We start from the raw sequence: 20629 nt of genomic DNA, 5'->3' as shown, positions 1-20629 counted from the left end.
CCTGTTCGTCCCAATATTCAATGCTACCTTTCATGCTCAGCCCATATCTGATATTTCAATGATACTGCTCCAGGTTGAAGGACCATTGCCTTAAATTGTTTGAATTCTTACATCCGAGAATCTTACTGCCGTGCGTATAACATGAAAAGATACCCTATCCCCTTGGATCATTAGTACCCACTATCCATCCTCAAAACCTAATCCTCCCCGACGAGCCCGCCCGCCCCAAATGAGGTTAGGAGACCAGGACAAAGTAGAAAGTTCACTGTTCTACGAGGGTTGAAACCAAGTCACACCTAACTCCAATGAGAGCAATCAGCCAAGTCTCCCTCACTGGCAATTCTAAATGAGTCCGCCAGACAGGAGAGCTTCTCTCCACAAGAATCACCTGAAGGCAACGAAGTTCATCGTTTCTACATTTACCTGAGAACGAACACGGATACGAGCCTGGGCGCAGCTGTTGCTGCCACTAGCCGTCTGAATCCACCACGGATGACCTCCTAGACCTACCGGGGGCGAGAAGAGAAGCACGGGCAGGTTCAGGTGCGCCCAAGGAGAAGCCGCCCAACGCCGGCCTCTCTCGGGAAGGAGCCAGGGGTAGGGGGCAAACTCAAGCCCGTCTCCAACACAGGACCAAATCAAGTCCGCAAAGAGACCACACGACTTCCGAAGAGCGGCCCCGGGTCGGTCCACGGCCAAGTTCCTAAGGCACTAACAAGTTTTTGCAACATTCACAGACTCGCCCAGACCACAGCGGCGACTAAGGGCCTGAGGAAGTGGACCATCCTCGGCAGGAGGCCCGAAGGGCAGGAAGTGGAGGCAGAGGCCACTTGCGGGAAAAGGGAAGAAGTGGCAGACTCGGGGTGGGGGGAGGGGGGAAAGGCGGGGCGCCGCCCCTTTCTCCTCGGCCCCAAGCGGGTCTGGGAGGACACCCACCCCAATCCACGCCCGAGTGGGGCTGCTACAGCCAGGTCGCCCTTGGGCCACAGACCTGCGCGGAACTGGGGGTAGAGGCCACTGGCCCGGGACGCGCACCCGCTCCCCGCGCGCGCCCCATTTGGCCTGAGGGGGGGCCCCCTGGAGCACGGACACCCTTACCTGGGACGGGTCCCGCGTCGCCTGGCCGTCCACACCCGCCCCTGCCCTTAAACCGGCTCCGCCCGCTTCTTCGCCTCCTCTGGGGGCCGGACCCCAGCCGTGCCCCGCCGATTTGTCATTGAGCAGCCTGCCGGCTTCCCCACCCCTGAGCGCGCGCCCGGCGTCACCTAGGCAACCCCGCCCCTCCAGAGCGCGCCCTGCCTTTCGCTCCTGCCCGCCCCCCGGAGGCCGCGCCCCTCGCGAGCGTAGTAGCCAATCTGAAGCGGAACTTCCAAGCCTAGGGCGGGAAGAGCGGGCTCGACACCCTGGCCCCGCCCACCTCCGTTTCTTCCTGTCCGCGACGGACGCGCTGCACGTAGCCGCTGCTGCGGTGAAGGAATCCCAGCCGGTCTCGGGACGCTGGGTGTGGTGGCCAGGGTGTTCCCGCCGTGGGTTTAGGTCAGGGCGAGGCCAGAGCCCTGGAAAGCATAAGGGAAGGTCAGGCCTGATATAGAGAAACCAAGGTAAATCACGATGCGGCGGCGCGGGACGCGCGGACCAGGGCCTCCCGAGGCGGGACCTCCAACTGCCGCCGGGACTCGCCAGGCTGATAACACCCCATTAGCAGTAATGCGGCTGTCGGTGCCAGCAGTAACTTGGCCCAGGTCACGTACAGAGGCTGGAATCCTCACCCCAGCCGTAGCCTTGATGCAGCAAGTTCGGTGGGCCGACAGGTTTTTCCACCCACAGTATGTCCCGTTAAGGTCCTCCAAAGCCGGGGAACTTGTTCTTTCGATCCAAATAGGGTTTGGGTTGATTTTCCTAACCGCCCGTTCCTAGAGCTGAGTCCCACCTTCACTCTACTTGCCTCCGTAGAATTTATGGTCCCACTGGTCCCACACAAACCTCACAGCATGTCCATCACACACCCTATGGCAATTAATTGTTTAAATGACCGCCTCCATAATCTCTAGGGATGGAAACTATCTCTTGTTCCATTTGATATCCACAGTAGCTAGCATCGGTATAATTGATTCTTTCCTTGCTGATAATTATACATCAGGGTGCTGTGTGTATTATGAGAGGCTTTGTGCTGTGATTAAATTGCTATGTATAAGCAACAAACAGATTCAGGCACTCTACCAAGAGCTGAAGCAAAAAGCACAGAAGCTTTTACTTAGTCTTTAAGTAAGGGGCTTAACAACAACAACAAAATGTCACAAGAATATCCTAGTGTTACCCTGCTATCTTAAGGAGTCTGTTTTGTCTTTCTCATACACATTAGTCGTGTGTGTGTATGTGTATGTTGCTCAGTCGTGTCTGACTCTTTGTGACCCCCATGGACTATAGTCCCCCAGGTTCCTCTGTCCATGGAATTCTCCAGGCAAGAATACTGGAGTGGGTTGCCATTTCCTTCTCCATAAAGTCTTATATTGCCTGCTCATTATATGACAGAAATTCTGCTGGATGCTATGAAGGATAAGGTAGAAGACTCTCAAAAAGGATAAAGATGATAATACTAAGTAAGTCAAAGACAAATGCTGCATGATATCACTTATGTATGTGGGATCTAAATTTGCGGCACAATTGAACTAATCTACTAAAGAGAAACAGAGAACAGACTTGTGGTTGCCATAGGGATGGAGTGGGAGTGTGGGGTTAGCAGAGGCAAAGAATTATATACAGAATGGATAAACAGCAGAGGTCCTGCTGTATAGCGAGGGAACTATAGTCAATATCGTGTGATAAACCATAATGGAAAAGAATATTAAAAAATGTATATACCTGCATGACTGAGTCAGTTTGCTGTACAGTAGAAATTAAAACAATACTGTAAATCAACTATCCTTCAATAAATTTTAAAATAAAAAATTTTTTAAAACTAACAGAAGCTGTCTAGTATTTATAACCTAGAAGGGGAATCAGACGCAAACTTTTCCTATGAAGTAATGACTAAGTGCACAGGTTTAGAATCAGGAAGCATAGATTCAGGGAAAGCTCTATCAGAGAACTAGCAGTGACTTAATTAGGAAGTTAGCCTCTGCCACCCTCATAGGAGGAGCACCTGCACCCTGCAGATGTGAGGACGTAAATGTGATTACTTGTACAGCTCTCAGTACAGTGCCAGGGACTTGATGAGTGCTTAACAAACGTTAGCTTCAACCGTGATGGCCACCAAAGGCCAAGATGTACACTCAAGGCTATTATAGGAGCCTTTAGGAAGCGCTGTCTCACAGAGGACACAGCCCAGGAACACGTCCCACCAGGGATGAGCTCTGAGAGGTAACCTGCCTTGGTAGCTCTGAGACTGCTCCTGTCAGGTCTCAGGGGATTCCTTTGTCTGCTGAGCTTCTCCTGAGGGAACCCTGACTCCCCACACGCCAGGGACCCGAACAGCAGGGATACAAGATCCCCAGCAGGACCCTAAAGGTCATTCTCAGCTGCAGAAAGAACATTCTAGATGCTCTCCTGTGGGGCCCTAAATGGGAAACCTTAAAAAAGAAGGGTTAGCTTTGCCTTCGGAAACTAAGATGGCGCCTGGCGTAAGAGATAGGGGCGTGGTCTATGTTAAGGTTTTGATTGGCTCTCGATATCCGTGCACGTGGACAGCGCCGTGATCACCATAGACTCCTGTTATAAGGAAGGCACATGACGATTTCACCTTTACCGAGATTGGTGCAACTATGGCATATTACAATTTGACCTTTAACGAGATTGGTGCAACTATAGAAAATCCCTCGCAAAACCCCCCTGCTTGCCTATTTAAACCAAGAGTTTGTGGCAATAAAGCGGAACTGCTTAGACGGAACTCCTGTCGCGTCTGATTGTCTCTCTCTCCCGAGGGGCTGGGTTGGCGGACAGCAGGCTCACCTCTGCTCGGGACCTCTCGGCTTTGCTGAGGGAAGTTCTACTGCCTCTCTCTTTCTGCAGAGCGCCCCCCGCACTCTCCCACCCCCCACACCCTCCCGCCCAAAAGCATCAGTTGAGTGTTGTGTGAGTCTTAAGCACCGTCTGAGGTATCTTTCCACTTCTTCCCACTTCTTCCCGGGTGCTGAGGAGGCTTGACCTTCCAACTCCCTGTGCTTGAGTGAGGCTACATTCCAAGTTCTCCCCAGGGATTTGGAAGCAGAAGTGATACTATATGCCAAGTTCTCTGCGGTGATTTGGAAGTGAAAGTGACACACAGATCATTTTGGGGTGGAGAATTTCTCCATGAGAGACCCATCTCTATGGCCATGGGAATGTCTGGGAGTGTGACTGCTCCATCAGCCCAGGCCCCTGCAATGAGAGCAGCCCCTGCCCCACTCCTGACCCCCCACCCCAACCTGCGATGAACATTTAGCGTGGGTGAGAAATAAACCTGTGTGGCTTGAAGGCACTGAGAGCTGGTGGGTGTTTGTTGGCTGCAAAGCTTAGCCTCCTCTGACTGATGCCAGGCCTTGATGTGTGCCAAGCTGGGGGTGTACTGGTGAACGACTCAGATGAGAGAACCAGTAAACAGACAAGCGACTGAAGAATCCCAGATAATTCTTATTTAAATTAGATAACTAAATAATTAAACTATTTACTAAATAATAAACTAAATTAGATAAATAACAAAAGCCTCTTGATGAAAGTGAAAGTGGAGAGTGAAAAAGTTGGCTTAAAGCTCAACATTCAGAAAACGAAGATCATGGCATCTGGTCCCATCACTTCATGGGAAATAGATGGGGAAACAGTGGAAACAGTGTCAGACTTTATTTTTTTGGGCTCCAAAATCACTGCAGATGGTGATTGCAGCCATGAAATTAAAAGATGCTTACTCCTTGGAAGAAAAGTTATGACCAACCTGCTGCTGCTGCTAAGTCGCTTCAGTTGTGTCCGACTCTGTGCGACCCCATAGACGGCAGCCCACCAGGCTCCCCCATCCCTGGGATTCTCCAGGCAAGAACACTGGAGTGGGTTGCCATTTCCTTCTCCAATGCATGAAAGTGAAAAGTGAAAGTGAAGTTGCTCAGTCGTGTCCGACTCTTCACGACCCCATGGACTGCAGCCTACCAGGCTCCTCTGTCCATGGGATTTTCCAGGCAAGAGTACTGGAGTGGGGTGCCATTGCCTTCTCCGATGACCAACATAGATAGCATAGTCAAAAGCAGAGACATTACTTTGCTGACTAACGTCCGTCTAGTCAAGGCTATGGTTTTTCCTGTGGTCGTGTACGCATGTGAGAGTTGGACTGTGAAGAAGGCTGAGCACCAAAGAATTGATGCGTTTGAACTGTGGTGTTGGAGAAGACTCTTCAGAGTTCCTTGGACTGCAAGGAGATCCAACCAGTCCATTCTGAAGATCAGCCCTGGGATTTCTTTGGAAGGAATGATGCTAAAGCTGAAACTCCAGTACTATGGCCACCTCATGCGAAGAGTTGACTCATTGGAAAAGACTCTGATGCTGGGAGGGATTGGGGGCAGGAGGAGAAGGGGACAACAGAGGATGAGATGGCTGGATGGCATCACTGACTCGATGGACGTGAGCCTGAGTGAACTCCGGGAGTTGGTGATGGACAGGGAGGCCTGATGTGCTGCGATTCATGGGGTCGCAAAGAGTCGGACACGACTGAGCAACTGAACTGAACTGAGAGTGAGTGGTCAAGAAAAGTTCCTCTCAGGAGGTGACATTTTATCTAGGACCTGAAGGATGCAAAGGAATCAATCCCAGGAAAGGTTGGGAGTGAGGCGAAGGAGAAACTGTTTTGAGAGGAATAATAAGCTACACAAACTCCTAAGGCAGAAAAAAGTGTGGTCCTTTTGACAACAGACGTGGGGGTGGGGGTGGAGCAGAGAGAAAGCTATGGGCCAGGAGGGAAGTGAGACCACATGAGAGGGCAGAGGGAGGTAGGGGCGTCCAGGTTATATGGAGACTGAATTTATTCCAACTGTGACACGAAGCCACTGAGGAGTTTCAAGCCCAGAGGGTGACATGCTTTGATTTAGATTTTGGAAAGACCACTCTCACTACTGTGTAGAGGATGGGCTATAAGGAGCAGATGTGGGCATGGGGGTTAGAAGGCTGTTACAGGGGTCCAAGCAAAGTGAGGTCCACAGGGCCAGAGGTGGGAAGAGAAATCTGCCCTCAGCAGATGTGGGGAGACTGAAGGAGGAGGGGAACAAAAGCACTGAAGACTGAAAGGAAGAGCCTCCTGCCAACTCGCAGAAAAAGCAGAGGCAAGGCTGGAAGCTGGGACCCCAGAGATGTCTTAACCGCAGGGAGATGGGTGCTCAAGAGCCAGGCAGAAGGAGGGAGGCTGTGGATTCAGAGGCTGGCCAATTTCCTAGAACATCAGCCAGCAGAAGAGACTTACTCCCATGAGCTGCCGTGCTACATAAATAGATGGTATTATTAGAAAGCGTCTGACAGCATCCCGGTGGGCCCTTGATACTTGGTGACCACTTCCACTAGAAAAAAGAGGGGAGCCACTGATCTGTAGACGGTGAAGAGCCATTCTCTCCTACTGAAGGTTATGGGAAGAATCTATTGTAAAAGCAAAACCAAACAGGGGTTGATCTCCAGCATTCGCACCCTCTTTCCTCTCTGTTTCCTCAGCTTTCAATGCCCTGCGCTTCCTGCTACCTCATCCTCTTCTCAGGAACGGGTCTCACAGGCTCATTTGCATGCAGGAATAAATGACCAAAGACAGCTCCGTGGGTACCCACTCCTTCCTGGGGGTTTGCATAGTCTAAAACCACAAGCTGAAGTCTTAGGCCAGGGGAAGTTTTTAGGGGAGGACCAGAGATCTTTAGCTTACACAACTAGGATGGAGTGACTTATCCCGCCCTGCGAAAAGATTTAAGCTCCTGGGTTCTCAGTCAAGGTGCCAGTAATGCATTCTTGGGATCCTTTTCCAAAGCCTGGGGAGTAGTCCCAAGCTTTGTTGCCCTTGTAGCCTTCTGCTGGCAGCTACCAACAAAAGTCCTTGGCGCTTGCTTGTTCCCAAATGTATTCAAAATCTTGACTTTGGCGTTCAATTTAGTTCCTGTCATTGAAAAAGACTTCTCAGGTGTGATCTCTACCACTTTTGCCAAGTATTTTATCTAGAACTTCTCTTTCCCCATTACCACTTTCCTATGTGGTCTCTACAGCTCCAGCCCAGTTGCAGGAACTAACCAGGTGTCTCAGGAATCACTGCAGGGAATTAGCTAGGGGAGATGTTTTCATCTTCCAAGAGAAATTAATCCACATGGGAAACACGTTAGAAAAAACTGATTCCTTGCTATTTTGAATAGTTGAATCAGCTGCACTTTTCTTTCTGCCATCACAGCTTACCACGAGCTAGCTCCCCAGAAATGAGGACAAGTTTGTCTTGTCATTAAGTAATGTCTTCATCATTATGACTAAACCCCACCACATGCCAGCTCACGCTCTCCGCTCCCAACTTTGTGGACACGTGCTCTGTGCTTCTGAAACTGCACAGAAAACCACTGCCAAGATCCAGTACTGACCTCCATGTATCCAGAGAAAAACCCCTGGAGAGTGAGTGCTGCTAAGGCCTACAAGGGTGAGAGAAAATGAGATCCAAGTGCCTGCATCCTGTGCTGAGCTCAATCCGCCATGGTCTCGCAGGAAGCCAGCCCCCTCTCACAGGATGAACATGCCCTGCCTCTCTCCCAGCCCAGACATTCTCCTGATCTGCATGAGACCCATGGAGTTAGCCAGCTCTGGGCAGCTAGGCATGCAGACAAGGACACGAGGACACCAAAACCTGAGTTAGGAAAAGGGATGAGGAAATAAGTGATGTCAGCTGGGTAGGGGAGCAAACTTTGCCAACACAGAATGTGTCTCTTTGGCTTGAAGATTATTTTGAGCTAAAAACAATCAAGGCCCCAAAGACTCAGACCCTCCCCCTAACTGCTTAAAAGAACTTAGACAGGGCTTCCCTGGCGGGTCAGTGGCTAAGAATCTGCCTTGCAATGCAGGGGACAGTGGTTCGATCCCTGGTCCAGGAAGACCCCACATGCTACTGGTCAACTAAGCCCGTGCACAATTACCGAGCCTGTGCTCTAGAGCCCGTGAACCGCAACTACTGAGCCCACGAGCTGCAACTGCTGAACCCCACGTGTCCTAGGGCCCGTGCAATAAGGGAAACCACCACAATGAGAAGCCTGTGCACCACAACTAGAGAATAGCCTCCATGCACCACAACTAAAGAAAGCCCACCTGCAGCAATGAAGACGCAGCATGGCCAAAAATTTAAAAATAATTAAAAGAACTTAGATGGAGGACCTGTTGCAGGATGACCCATCGCTATAGAAAAACATAATAGAACAGAGGACCTCTGCGTCCCTACGTCACTGCACAGCCCAGCAGACATTTGTTTACCAAACATTTGCTCGTTTCATCTTCCTATAAACTACCTTCCTCCTCTCTGAAGTCCCCTCCCTACCCCTTCTCCTCTAGAACAGCTAACCCTCAACTACCTAACTTGTTCTGGGGCTCCACATGCTTAGAGAAGCCCTGTATGTACGTAATTAAATTTCATTTCTCTTGCTAAGCTCTCCCATGTCTAGTTAACTCTTAGACCAACCAGAACCTAGAAGGGCCAAGGAAAGTCCTTCCTCCCCAGCAGCTCAATGCTTTCAGGGGCCTGTGCTACAGAGCCTGTCCTTTGCTCTCTCATGCCCTTTGCTGTGGCCTATGGGGCTGCTATTCCTCACTTTACAGATGAGGACCTTGGGCCTCAGGGGCCCACAGGACCAAAGGGAAGAGCCAGGCTTGGTGCTTGGCCTCGACTGGCTCTGTTCTTGCCGTAGCGCAATCACAGCGATCCTGGTGGGGCCCCCCTCCTCCCTACTCCCGCCCCCCAACTGCTGCCCCAGCAGTGTGGTCCAGGGAACCCCAGGCCTTTTCATCACCACCTGCCTGCTCCTGGGAGAGGGGCGGAGCTGCATTTCAGCCCCTGCCCCAGCAGCTGGGGAGGAGCCCCACAGTCAACCTGCTCTTCCAGCCACTGTCACTCTGCCCGCCCCCCACCCATAAATGCCAATCCCCCACCCCCACCCCCCGCCATGATTTTTTCACGGAACAAGACTTTTTAATGTGCTTTTCTTTTTTATGGATAGCCCCATCTCTTCCCTGCAGCTGTTCCAGAAAGCAGGACAAGGCTACCAGGTCAGAGGCCTGAGGGATGTGGGGCGACTGGCAGGGGATAAGGGACCCCTGAGCCAGGAGACTCTTGCTTTCGAAAGAAAGCTAACTATTATCAGCAGAATCACCCCCAGCCCCGAGTCTCTCCTCCAGAAGCAAGACCATCAAAATATTACAATGTCTGCTGCAGGGAACCTGGTTTGAGCCCTGGTCTCAGCATGGCCAAAAAAAGAACATCTCTGGGCTGGGGCTTGGGGAACAAGTCCCTTTTCTAGCATCCATTTTTCTGGGGAGTTTTAATTCTTTACAATGGCCAAGAAGAAACTGGGTAGACAGGAACAAAATGAAAGCTGCAATGAGGTGAGTATGGCCCCAGGGCTGTAAAGCTGCAGGCTCCCAGGGAGGCTGGGCCCCCATTGGGACGGCGAGAAGGAGATGGCAAGAGTCACACTCCCAGGACCTCCTTCCAAAACCCACGCAGGAGGCAAATCCAGCCACAATGGGTGACACTCGGGCCAGAATCCGTAGGAAGCAATCTAGGGGGCTGTGCAGACCACCTGCACACAGGAAGGGCCAAGCGTCCTGCGGCCAGATTCCTGCCCTCTGCCCCTTGGGCCTCTGCCCTCACCTTAGACAGGCAGGAGATGAGGCCCAGAGCTCAGGAAGCCACAGGGGTGGTTTTGGGGCCATGGGGAGCCTCTCAACTGAGACCGGGGCCTGCCCTGCCCCTCAGCCCTTCAGGCAAGCACATTACCAGGTCTGGGGCTGAGCGGTTCACAACGCCCTTTGGCCTCTTCCATGCAGCACACCCCAAGAGGGAGGTGAGATTTCCTATTCACAGGTAGGTCAGTGAGGTTGAGAGTTCAAACCAGCTGAGCCTGACAAGTCCACACACTCTTTACCCCAGTCCCGCGGCAGCAAGGCTCTGAGACCTTGGCCAAGTCACCTCCCCTCTCTGGGTCTGTTTCCTCTGTCCGGTGACAGTCTCAAGTCTGCCTGCTATGGGCCAGAGCTCTTCCAGACACCAGCTGCAGGGAGCACTGTCTCTCACGTCCTCTGCTCTCACCCCTCCCGCGGGGCTGCCCACACAAGGTGGACACCACTCCTTTGGCAGAGCCAGCTCAGCTCCCTGCTGCTGAGGCCTCCCAAGACTCCTGGCCCCACAGTGTTCTGCTCCCATCTCATCACAGCCTGACGTCTTCTCTAGGAGCTTTGTTAGAGGAGTGGCTGCCATCTAAACGCAAGGCTAGACAATCTCTCCCCAGATGACCTGGTGCTGAAACGTGGGAGATCTGGTCCTTTGGTTCACTGGAGGTCTGATGGCTGTTGTCAGCCACTCACATTTAAATATTAATTCCTTTAGTCCATCCTACAGCTGAGATGTTAAACATCAAAGTGCCTGCTACAATGAAATGCTCGTTAACTAATGGATGGATGGATAGGCAGATCGATGGGTGTGTGGGTGGGTGGATGGATGGGAAGATGGGTGGATGGATAGATGGATGGATGGGTGGATGAATGGGTGGATGGGTAGATGGGCAGATAGATGAGTAGATGGATGGGTAGATGAGTAGATGGATGGATGGATGGATGGATGAATGAATGGATGGATGGATGGAAGGATGGATAGGTAGACGGAGGGATGGATGGGAAGATAGGTGAATGAATGGGTAGATGGGTAGATGGATGGATGGATGGATGGATGGATGGATGTGAGGATGGATGGGTGGATGGAGGGATGGATAGATGAGTGGGTGGACAGATGGATGGGTGAGTGGACGGATGGGAGGATGGATGAATGAATGGTTGGCTGAATGGATGGATAGGTGGATAGATGGGTGGGAGGATGGATGGATGAGTGGGTGGATGGGTAGATGGATGGATGAACAGACAGTTGATTGGGTGGATGGATAGGTGGGCAGATGGCTGGGTATGTGGGTGGGTGGATGGATGGGAGGATGGGTGGATGAATGGGTGGATGGATGGATGGGTGAGTGGAGGGATGGATGGGAAGATAGCTGGATGAATGGGTAGATGGGTAGATGGATGGATAGATGTGTGGGTAGATGAGTAGATGGATGGATGGATGGATGGGAGGATGGTTGGGTGGATGAAGGGATGGGTAGATGAGTGGATGGATGGGAGGATGGATGAATGAATGGTGGCTGTGTGGCTGGATAGGTGGATAGATGGGTGGGAGGATGGATGGATGAGTGGGTGGATGGGTAGATGGATGGATGAACAGACAGTTGATTGGGTGGATGGACAGGTGGGCAGATGGCTGGGTGTGTGGATGAGGGAATGGACGAATTGGAGGAATATGATTAGGAGGCTTCACGATGAGAGAGTGCCATTCACCGAACTGGAGACACCCTGATGAGATAGCTGTGAGGTGGTGGACACAAGAGAAGGGCAGCCAGAGGGTTGTCTGGAGGTGTTGAGAATACAAGCAGGAGACAGAGAAGACACCTGACAGAGAAGGCACATGCAGCAACCAGCATGCCAGATCGGGAACACAGACTCCCAACGTTTCGACAGTGGCAGTCTTCCACTGCAGGCCCTGCGTGGCACACAGAGAAGCATGGCCTATGGCCCACCTTACTCATACCTAGTGATCAGGGCCCCTGCTTTCGGCCTTGTCAACTCACATGGGGTGGTGGCTTGACCCAAGGCCACCACATATGTCTCAGCAGAGCTGTGACAGGCTGGGCCCAGGCTTTGATGACAAATGCCAGCAGGTCCCTGATCTGGAACACCCAGACCATCCGTTCACTTGCCCCTCCCTCAGAGGACAAAGTCCCAAGACTACTAAGGCTGCAACATCAACTAGAGATGCGATACTGGGGGCATATCTATACTACAAATTATTCATTGGTGAAATTCAAAATCAGCTAGGCATCTTGTATTTTTACTTGCAAAATGTGACAATGCTACCCAAGCCCTGGGGTCTCTGAGTGGGCAGATCTCCATGGTCCACACCTCAGTCTTCCTGTCTGCAGGAGTCAGCTAACACAAGCAACATAAGACATGGGGTGGAGGGGAGAGTTAAACAACACAATGCAGAGAGCTCGCTGCCAATCTGGCCTGTAGGAGGCCTTGGTTCACATCCGTTTCCTATATTTTGTTTTGAATTAATTTATTATTTTTTAACTGTGGTAAAATACGCACTATAAGGGACTTCCCTAGTGGCCCAGTGGTTAAGTCTCTGCCTTCCCATGCAGCAGGTATGGGTTTGCTTTCTGGTTGGGGAACTAAGATCTCACATGCCACAGAGAAAAAAAAAAAAAAACAACAACAAAAAAAAAAAACATAAAAATAACAAAATACACACTATAAAATTCACCATCTCATCCATTTTTAAATGCACAGTTCAGTGGCACTAAGCATGTTTACATTCTTGTACAGCTATCACCACCATCCATCTCCAGAACTCTTCCCATTAAACAGTAACTCCCAGGACCCTCCTCCCCACCAGCCCCTGGCTCCCACTCCTCTTAGGGCTTAGCTCCAGGGGGAGCTAACCCTCTATGGATCTGACTCCTATAAGGGGTCTTGTGTAAATGGAATCATACAGTGTCAGTCTTTTGTAACTGGCTTGTTTCACTTCCCTTAACATCCTCAAGGTTCATCCATGTAGTAGCATGTGTCAGAATTTCCCTTCTGAGTAGTATTCTATTACATACATATAATAATCATATACATATATATGTACATAGTTATTTTATTCATCTGACAGTGGACACTTGGGCGTGCTTCCGCCTTTTGGTTATTATGGATGCTGCTGCTGTGGACACAGCGTTCAAATATCTCTTTGAGACCCTGCTTTCAAATCTTTAGGTTTCACACCCAGAAGTGGAATTGCAATCATACAGTACTTTTTAACTTCTTGAGGGACCCCATGCTCTTTTCCACAGTGGCTACACCATTTCACATTCCTGCACACAGTGTGGGAGGGTTCCACTCTCTCCACAGCCTCGCCTACACTTACTTTCTGCTTTTTCAGAGCAGTTGTCCTAGGGGCTTGAGGGAAGCCAGTTCCCCCTATTTCTCGACCTGTTCCCAGCAGGAAGGTGTGGCTGTTAGTCCTGTGAATTTGTCCTGAGCTTCCTCCCCTGGTCCTCTGGGTCCCTGGGGGGCAAACAGGCTTTTTCTCTCCCTGGGAGGATGATTGACTTTGCTCCTAGTTCCCCAGAGGCGGCTTCTCGCTCCCCTTGGAGCTAAGACCTCACTGTCCCACCCAAAAGCAGTCGGAGTAGCAGCTGGAAGTCCCACCACAAGGATGCCATTGCCCCAAGTCTCCAGCACTCACACTCGATGCCTGGAAGCTACCCCCTCACTAACCCAGCAGCACACAGGGCAGAAGGCACGACCATGGCTGGCATGTGGTCAAGGTAAACACTAACAGAGGCAAGGCTGGAATGATCCAGAACAAGACTGGGAAGGGGGCCTGTGTGTATCCTGCTGCTCTTTACATTAAGGGGGATGCTTCAGCAGGACTTTGGAGCCACGGAGACCTGGGTTCAAATCCCAGCCCTATCAATACCTGCTGTGTGACGCCACACAAGCCCCTTCATCTCTCTGGGCTTCTCCTTGTGAAAAGGCCAACACCTAAATCCCAGGGGCACCATGCAGCCTGGCACTCACTGCACCCACCCGCCTGCCTCTGTTTCACACAAACTGCCCTCTGCCCACTCTTACCCCCAGCTGCCGAAATCCCCCTCCACGTTCAGACCATCAGAAGGAGCAAAGCGCTAGACTGAAAGGATAACACCCTCCTTCTCTGACTCGGGCTGGCTGGTTCTGAAGGGAAAAAACAAGCCCTCTGCAGCCCCACCTCCACTTCATCCTTTCTTTGTGTTCAGGCTTCTAAGGAAACAAAGGGTCCCACAGTGGTTTCCTTCCAGGGTCCCTCCTCCCTCCCAAAATTCCCCAAAGGCTGCCAAACTTGGTGAGAAGAAAAGTGAACCATTTCCTGGAGGAGGACAGCACATTTCAGACACGGAACAGAGACACGGCTGCTCCTGGGTCTCCCCCTCACCCCCTCCACCTTTAGACACTCGTCACCTGGGCCACACACCCATTAGCACGTGGCCTCCTGGAATGTGCTGAGCTGCCCAAAGATAACCTGATGGGAGTGGAGACGGTCACCTCCTCCAGGCTTGTCGCTCCTGCCCCCACCAAATCCTGGACCCCCAAACATATGAGGGGCAGGGGTAGAGACATAATCGGGCACTCACTGAACACCCAGAGACTCCAGCATCCAATAAGCAGTCATTTCATGATGCTATGCCGACCACTTGCCAGTGGCTGGGCATTGTGCCAGGAATTCAGGCCCCTGGGGCCGGGGGGAGCCCAGGGATAGGGACCCAGGGAAGGCGCCGCCTGCTCTGCCCCCTTCCCTTTTCCCACATGACTGGCGCTCAAAGCTCTGCCCACTGGAAGCTGAGAGAGCAGGGAAAGCAGGCAGAAAAGCGAAGCCCAGAAAGCAGCCGGCACCCAGTAGACAGACAGACAGGGTGTTGGGTAGGACTGGAGTTCAACCCAAGCAAATGGGCAGGCACAGGGGAAGGGAAGCTGGGGTCCCTCCATCTTCCTTCCCCGGTCCGAGTACAAAACATCTCCGGAGAGGGCTCCAAATGCTCCCCTTTTATCCCAGGATGGGTGACGGGGGCAAGGAGGCCTGGACCAGAGTCTCTCCCAAAGACTCCCGTCTCTTCCCCTTTCCCTTCCCCCCGCCCCTCCGCAATCAAGGCCTGGCCTTGTCCCCTCAACAGCTTCCATGACCTCGTCTTCCAGGAAAGTCCCAGCTCCCAGCCTCCTCCTGCCTGCTCCCTGACGGCAGCCAGCACCCGGAGGGGCACCCCTGTCATTCACGTCCCTCTGTCTCCCCTCCCCCCCCCGGAGCTCCCCAGTGTCTACTCCTCAGTCCCTGGGGAAGTGAGGTGCCCCCTCCTCCAGGGTCTTCCACCTGAGTGGCCTCACGCCTGGTGTAGAGCAGGAAAGACTGATGGCTTTATTTAGCACCTATTGTATGCTGGCGCTTCCACAAAGGTCACCGCAACCAATCTTCATACTTGATCTCCGACATGGTACTGTCCCATCTTACAGAGCAGGAAACTAAGGCCTTGAATGAGGAGAGGGTTTCAGAGAACTTCAGGGTGAAGTGGAAACGCAGCAGAATGAAGCAGGCGGCCAGGTGTGCCCCATGGCACGTGGAGCTTTGCAGAACCAGGCTAGAAAAAGCAAAGAGGACCCTGCCAAACACAAGGGTGGGAGAGGAGGAGGAGGGCACTGGAGGCCGGGGTGCTGAGAGAAACAAAGGCTGGGGGTGGGGAAGCCCAGGAAGGGGTGGGCAAGGCTGAACAGGGCTGTCTCGGAGGAACTGGAATGGCTTTAACAAGCCCAGCAGGGTAAGGATGGGGTGCTGCGGACACGGGGCAATGTTGGGGCAGTGGGAGGTGGTGTTTCAGAGTTGGGGAGCCCTTGCTGACAACCCCACATGGAAAGCCTTGCCCAGGGGGCTGCGGGGCCAGCAGAAGAAACCCAAACATCCCAGCCTCCAAAGATGGCTCTGGAAGGCAAAGCCACTATCACCACCCTTCCACAGCCCATCTTTGCCCTCCCCAGGAGTCCTCCCACGCTCAGTAACCTCTGACTCAGCTTCTCTCATCTTTAGCTCTGGTCTCTGTGACTGAGGTCAGAACTCCTATGAGGGGTAGGGGGGGTGGGGGTGGAGGGTGTATCTATCTGTACACAGGCATGAGCCAGGGTGGGCCCGGTGGACTCTTTCTCTGAGGCCCACCCACCATCTGTACCCGGCTCTGGCTTCAACAAGCTCAGCCCCCTGACTGGCTGCAGCAGAAGCCCCTGCACCCCCACCTCTCTGCCAGGGAGTACATGCCCCCACTGCACATGGAGAGTGACCGTCAGCCCAGGGACCGAGGAAGGACACCTGTCTTGAAATGGTTGCCAAACCCACCCAAAGGAAATGACCACAGACAGAGGAGGCCTGTTACAATTTGGGGGGCGTCCCAAGTCACGCTCCCTGCACTTGTCCCAGAACCATCAGAGGGCAGCCCCAGACACTGAGTCTGCACGGAGGCCGGGCAGCCAGCACACCACTGCCTCTGCCCGCAAGGCTCCCCGGGCACCGGGCTCTAACCTTAGCTGATACCTCGGCCCTCACCTTGACCACGCGATACAGCAGCCCTGGAACCGCCCGTTCCTCGGGGCACAAGAAATGTAGAACGTACGGAGGCGGCACAGCTGCCTGGAGAGCTCCTCACCCGGATTCAGCCCTGCTGCTCTGGGTGGGGGAAGGCATCTCGGGGGTGGGGAGCCCGGCCCGCTTGGCAGCAGCCAATCCCAAACAATAGCCACAGCATACACCCTGCACCTTCCATCTCACAAGAGGGGGAAAGTCTGGCCATATCGCTGGAAGACAACTTCCCCTTGAGCCCCACATCAATTGGGCTTTGCATTCCACAATCCAACTGCTGAGTCAGCACTCCTAAGTGTCCTATAAGGGCTTAGATGGGGAGGCCATGACCCCAAAGCTGAAACTGTCAGACACCTGTGTCCACCTGTGCAATGCGCCTGGGCTGGCACAGGACATATAGTGTCTGCTATGATTTATCTTAAGAGAGGAGTCCAGCTGTGTCCAAATGAGGGATTAGTGCAAACTAAAAGCTTGAGAAGCCTACTCAGCCGTAGAAAAGGATAAAAATAATGCCACTCGCAGAAGCATGTATGGACAGAGATTGTCCTATTGAGTAAAGTAAGTCGGAGAAAGACAGATATCACATGCTATTGCTTGTATGTAAAATATAAAATATAACAAAATGAACTTATCTATAAGACATACACAGAATCACAGACATAGAGAACAGACTCCTGGTTGCCCAGGGAGAGGAGGTGGGGAGGGATGGACTGGGCCTTCGGGGAGAGCAGATGCAAACTATTATGTACAGAATGGACAAACAACAAGGTCCTACCATACAGCTGTATGCTGTGTGGCTCCTGCAGGGAGCTCTGTTCAGTGTCCTGTGATAAGCCATAATGGAAAAGAAAGTATATACGTGCATAACTGAGTCACTTTGCCATACAGCAGAAATTAACATGACATTGTAAATCAACTATACTTCAATAAAATAATAATAAAAAGAAAGCTTGAACCCAGCCCAAGGTGTGGGGACACTGGTACCACGGGTCTCCACCCTCTCCTCTGCCACCTAGAGACAGGCCCTGGCTCTGAGGAGCAGCAATTTCTGTGTGAGCCCTGCCACCTCCCTCATGGGCCGACTGCTACAGCAAGCCCCGTCATACATGGTCATCGGGTTCTTATCACAGACCCCAAAATAAGATCCCCTGGAGGAGGAAATGGTGACCCACTCCAGTAGTCCTGCCTGGCAAATTCCACGGATGGAGGAGCCTGGCGGGCTACAGCCCCGGGGCAGCAATGAGGTGAACACAACTGAGCACACACACACAAACAGCAACTGTCCCACCAAAGCGGCAGTGAGACCCTACTCCCTCCTCCAAAGCTGCAAACAAGAGACAAGGACTCGGCTGGCGAGGAAACACTGCAGCCGGCAGCGGCCTGCCCAGGCTCTGCTGAAAGGACTCGCCGCGTGAAGATAAAAGGAAGCAAGACTGCTTGCTACACAGGAGGGTGGCTAACCGCTCGGGACGGCTTCCCCACACGTCAGGACTGTTCCAGGGCTTCCCAAGCCTGCCTTCAGCCAGTCCCACGGCTGCCCTCCTGAGTCCCTGCATCACCTCATCCTACAGTAAAGAGAAAAGAGCTGTGTGCCCAGTAAGCAGTAGAGGTGGGGTCTGGACCAGGGCTGCCCCAGAGAAAACTCAGACTTGAGCTCACAGCGCTACCACCAACCACACAGAGAAGCTGCCCCAGGGTACAAGGCCAGGAAGCAGCTTGGCCAGGAGACGAGGGTAGGATAAGTCGACGGGTCACAAGACAGTGGACCAAGGAGCTGGAAGAAGCAGGGCCCCAGACCATGCCCCTCACTGGCTCTGCTGAGGCCTGATGTCAATGCCTACTGTATGTGCTGAGAAGCCAAACCCAGCCTGGGTCTGAGCCCCGCTCCCCCTACCACATCTCCCCTGGTCCCTGTGTTCAGGTGGAAAGGCAGGAGTGACCCATGCAGACCTCTCCACTGAAAGGTGAGGACATCACCGAGGTCAGAGCCTTGCTCATGGGAAGCAGGCAGTCTGCTGGTTGGACCTGTGCTCCCTGGGATAGAAACAGGAATGTCAACTCACAAGAAAACGAGAAAAACCAGCTTGTCAGGAGTGTCACCCTCCCCCCTCCCTGGCAGCTGTGACCCAGATGGGTGAGCAGGACTCCCAGCAACCCAGGCTGTGCGGGAGGGACAATGACCCTTCCCAGCATCTTCTCAAAATCCCACCCAGAAGCACCACCTGTGTTATTATGTCAGAAAAGGGGTTCCTGTCCACTCCTCTCTGTTCACCCAAGGTCAATACACACTTTTTTTCTTAATGGTGAGACATGGTCATTCAGGAAATGATTCTTTAAAAACAACTTCTCACCAGCTGTTTGGCAGAATCCCTCCAGGATTTTTCCTAGGAGTACATCCGACTTAGCACAAGCCAGAATGACGTTCCATCTCCTGCCTGCACTTGGTGCAGATAAGGCAGCGCTGTGCAGTGACCCCAAGGTGCACAAGCCAGCTGTGACCTTGGTCTCCCTGAGCGTCAGTGTCCTCCTTGGAATGTGGGCAAACCTCCCCCTCCCCCACGAGAATAAAGCAAGTTCTCACTGTTATCACCGCATGGTCACCGTCATTGTACGTGACAGTGAAAACTGGTTTCCGGCCTCTGGCTTCTAGAGACCCTCTCAGCCCGAAACACCTGCTATTTACTTCTAAATGTGTATGTTTTTTCATAAAAAAAAAAATCCTAGGTCTTCTTCATACCTCTGCCCCCCACACACCCCAACTCCCAGCCATGTACTTGACGATGTTCCCTTTTGCTGATACATCTGTTGTGATGGGCCTGATAGCCAGTAAAACCATTTCACTGAGTTTTAAATATCACCCACTTAGAAACTGTAAAGTAAAACCTCTTTTCTCCAACCTCTGCTCTGTAAACGCACTTGGGGTTCAAGAAATTATCTGTCTTCATGGGGGAAACCTGCAAGTGCTGATCTGCAATAGGAATTCATCAAGTGAGCAGTAACTCACCGCCCTGAGGGCTCCCTGGATAACACCGGAAAGTTTATAGCTGTTTCTGGCAATTCAGAAAGAACCTCAATAACGGTAAATAATTTTTATGTTCTTACAAGACAAAAAGCCAAAACCAACAGGAACTCTGCAGAATTTCATCTTCTTTGCTTGGTCTTGGTTTTCGTCCTGTAATGCAGGGATCCCCAACCACAGTACCAGTCCATGGCCTGTTAGGACCTGAGCCTCACAGCAGGTGAATGGTGGGCGAGCGAGCCAAGTTTCATCTGTATTTACAGCCGCTCCCCACAGCTGTGCGAGAATTCTTCTGTAACCATCTCGCCCCACCCACAACCATCCGTGGAAAAATTGTCTTCTGCGAAACCAGTCCCTTGCACCAAAAAGTTTGGGGCACTCCTACCGTAATGTATCTGCAGCCTCAAAAACACATTTTCCATTTACACTCAGCTGATTCATGGCGAGAAAGCAGCCCCGGCCTGTTTGCTGTTCTCTCCTCACAGACGACCGCCAGGGCAGGGCCCTGGGCGGCTTGAGACTCAGTTCTAGACTTAGTGGTCCCCCCGCCTTGCTGTCCCACCACCTGAGCCAGACCAGGGGCCCCGCCCCATCGCTGATGACAGCAGGTGAGTTCTGGGCCAGGTGCTCCCATGGCAGCACAGGGCATTTGACGGGGACAGAAACACAGACTCTAAGGAGCAACCCCCGGTGGCTCAGTTGGTAAAGAATCTGCCTGCAATGCAGGAGACCCAGGTTCAACCCCTGGGAGAGGAAGATCCCCTGGAGAAGGAAATGGCAGCCCACTCCAGTAACCTTGTCTGGAAAATCCCATGGACAGAGGAGTCTGGTGGGCTACAGTCCACGGGGTCACAAAGAGTCAGACTCGACTCAGCACTAAACCTACCACCAAGGACTAAGATAACCTGTCAGAGGTCAGCTGGCTGGGGGTTCTGAAAGCTTGCTGCACACTGGAATCATCCAGAGAGCTTTAAAAAACTTTGGATTCCGAATCCAACCTGCAAGGACTCTGATTCGGGGTGTTGGGGTTGAGTTGAGGGATCTGCTTGTTTAGCCAGCAGCGCTGCATTGGGAGACCCCCGCCCTGTCCTGGTCCCTTTAACTGATAACAGACCTGGGTCCAGGTGGAGAAATGAATTAGGTACAGTCACCTGGGCTTATTTACGCTACAGAACCGAAGTTCCCCTTTAGTTGTT

At 52.4% G+C, this 20629-nt stretch overlaps 1 protein-coding gene across 6 annotated transcripts in view; it reads right to left on the bottom strand.

Moving 5' to 3' along the window:
- Positions 1-20629, bottom strand: part of RALB (RAS like proto-oncogene B) — a 75455-nt gene that overhangs the window by 47071 nt on the left and 7755 nt on the right. The window contains exons 1-2 of one of the 6 annotated variants that reach the window (XM_068967276.1): positions 1099-1195; positions 424-506 (exon numbers count right to left, since the gene is read on the bottom strand). The exons of 2 other annotated variants lie outside the window; for them this stretch is intronic. The gene's annotated coding sequence lies outside the window, so the exon portion shown is untranslated. 3 more of the 6 variants (XM_068967278.1, XM_068967273.1, XM_068967279.1) reach the window with 3 other exon arrangements.

This window comes from Capricornis sumatraensis, chromosome 3, assembly GCF_032405125.1.
Source record: "Capricornis sumatraensis isolate serow.1 chromosome 3, serow.2, whole genome shotgun sequence".
Lineage (NCBI taxonomy): Eukaryota > Metazoa > Chordata > Mammalia > Artiodactyla > Bovidae > Capricornis > Capricornis sumatraensis.
The sequence above is the reverse complement of the archived record's forward strand: the minus strand, read 5'-3'. Positions and strand labels throughout refer to the sequence as shown.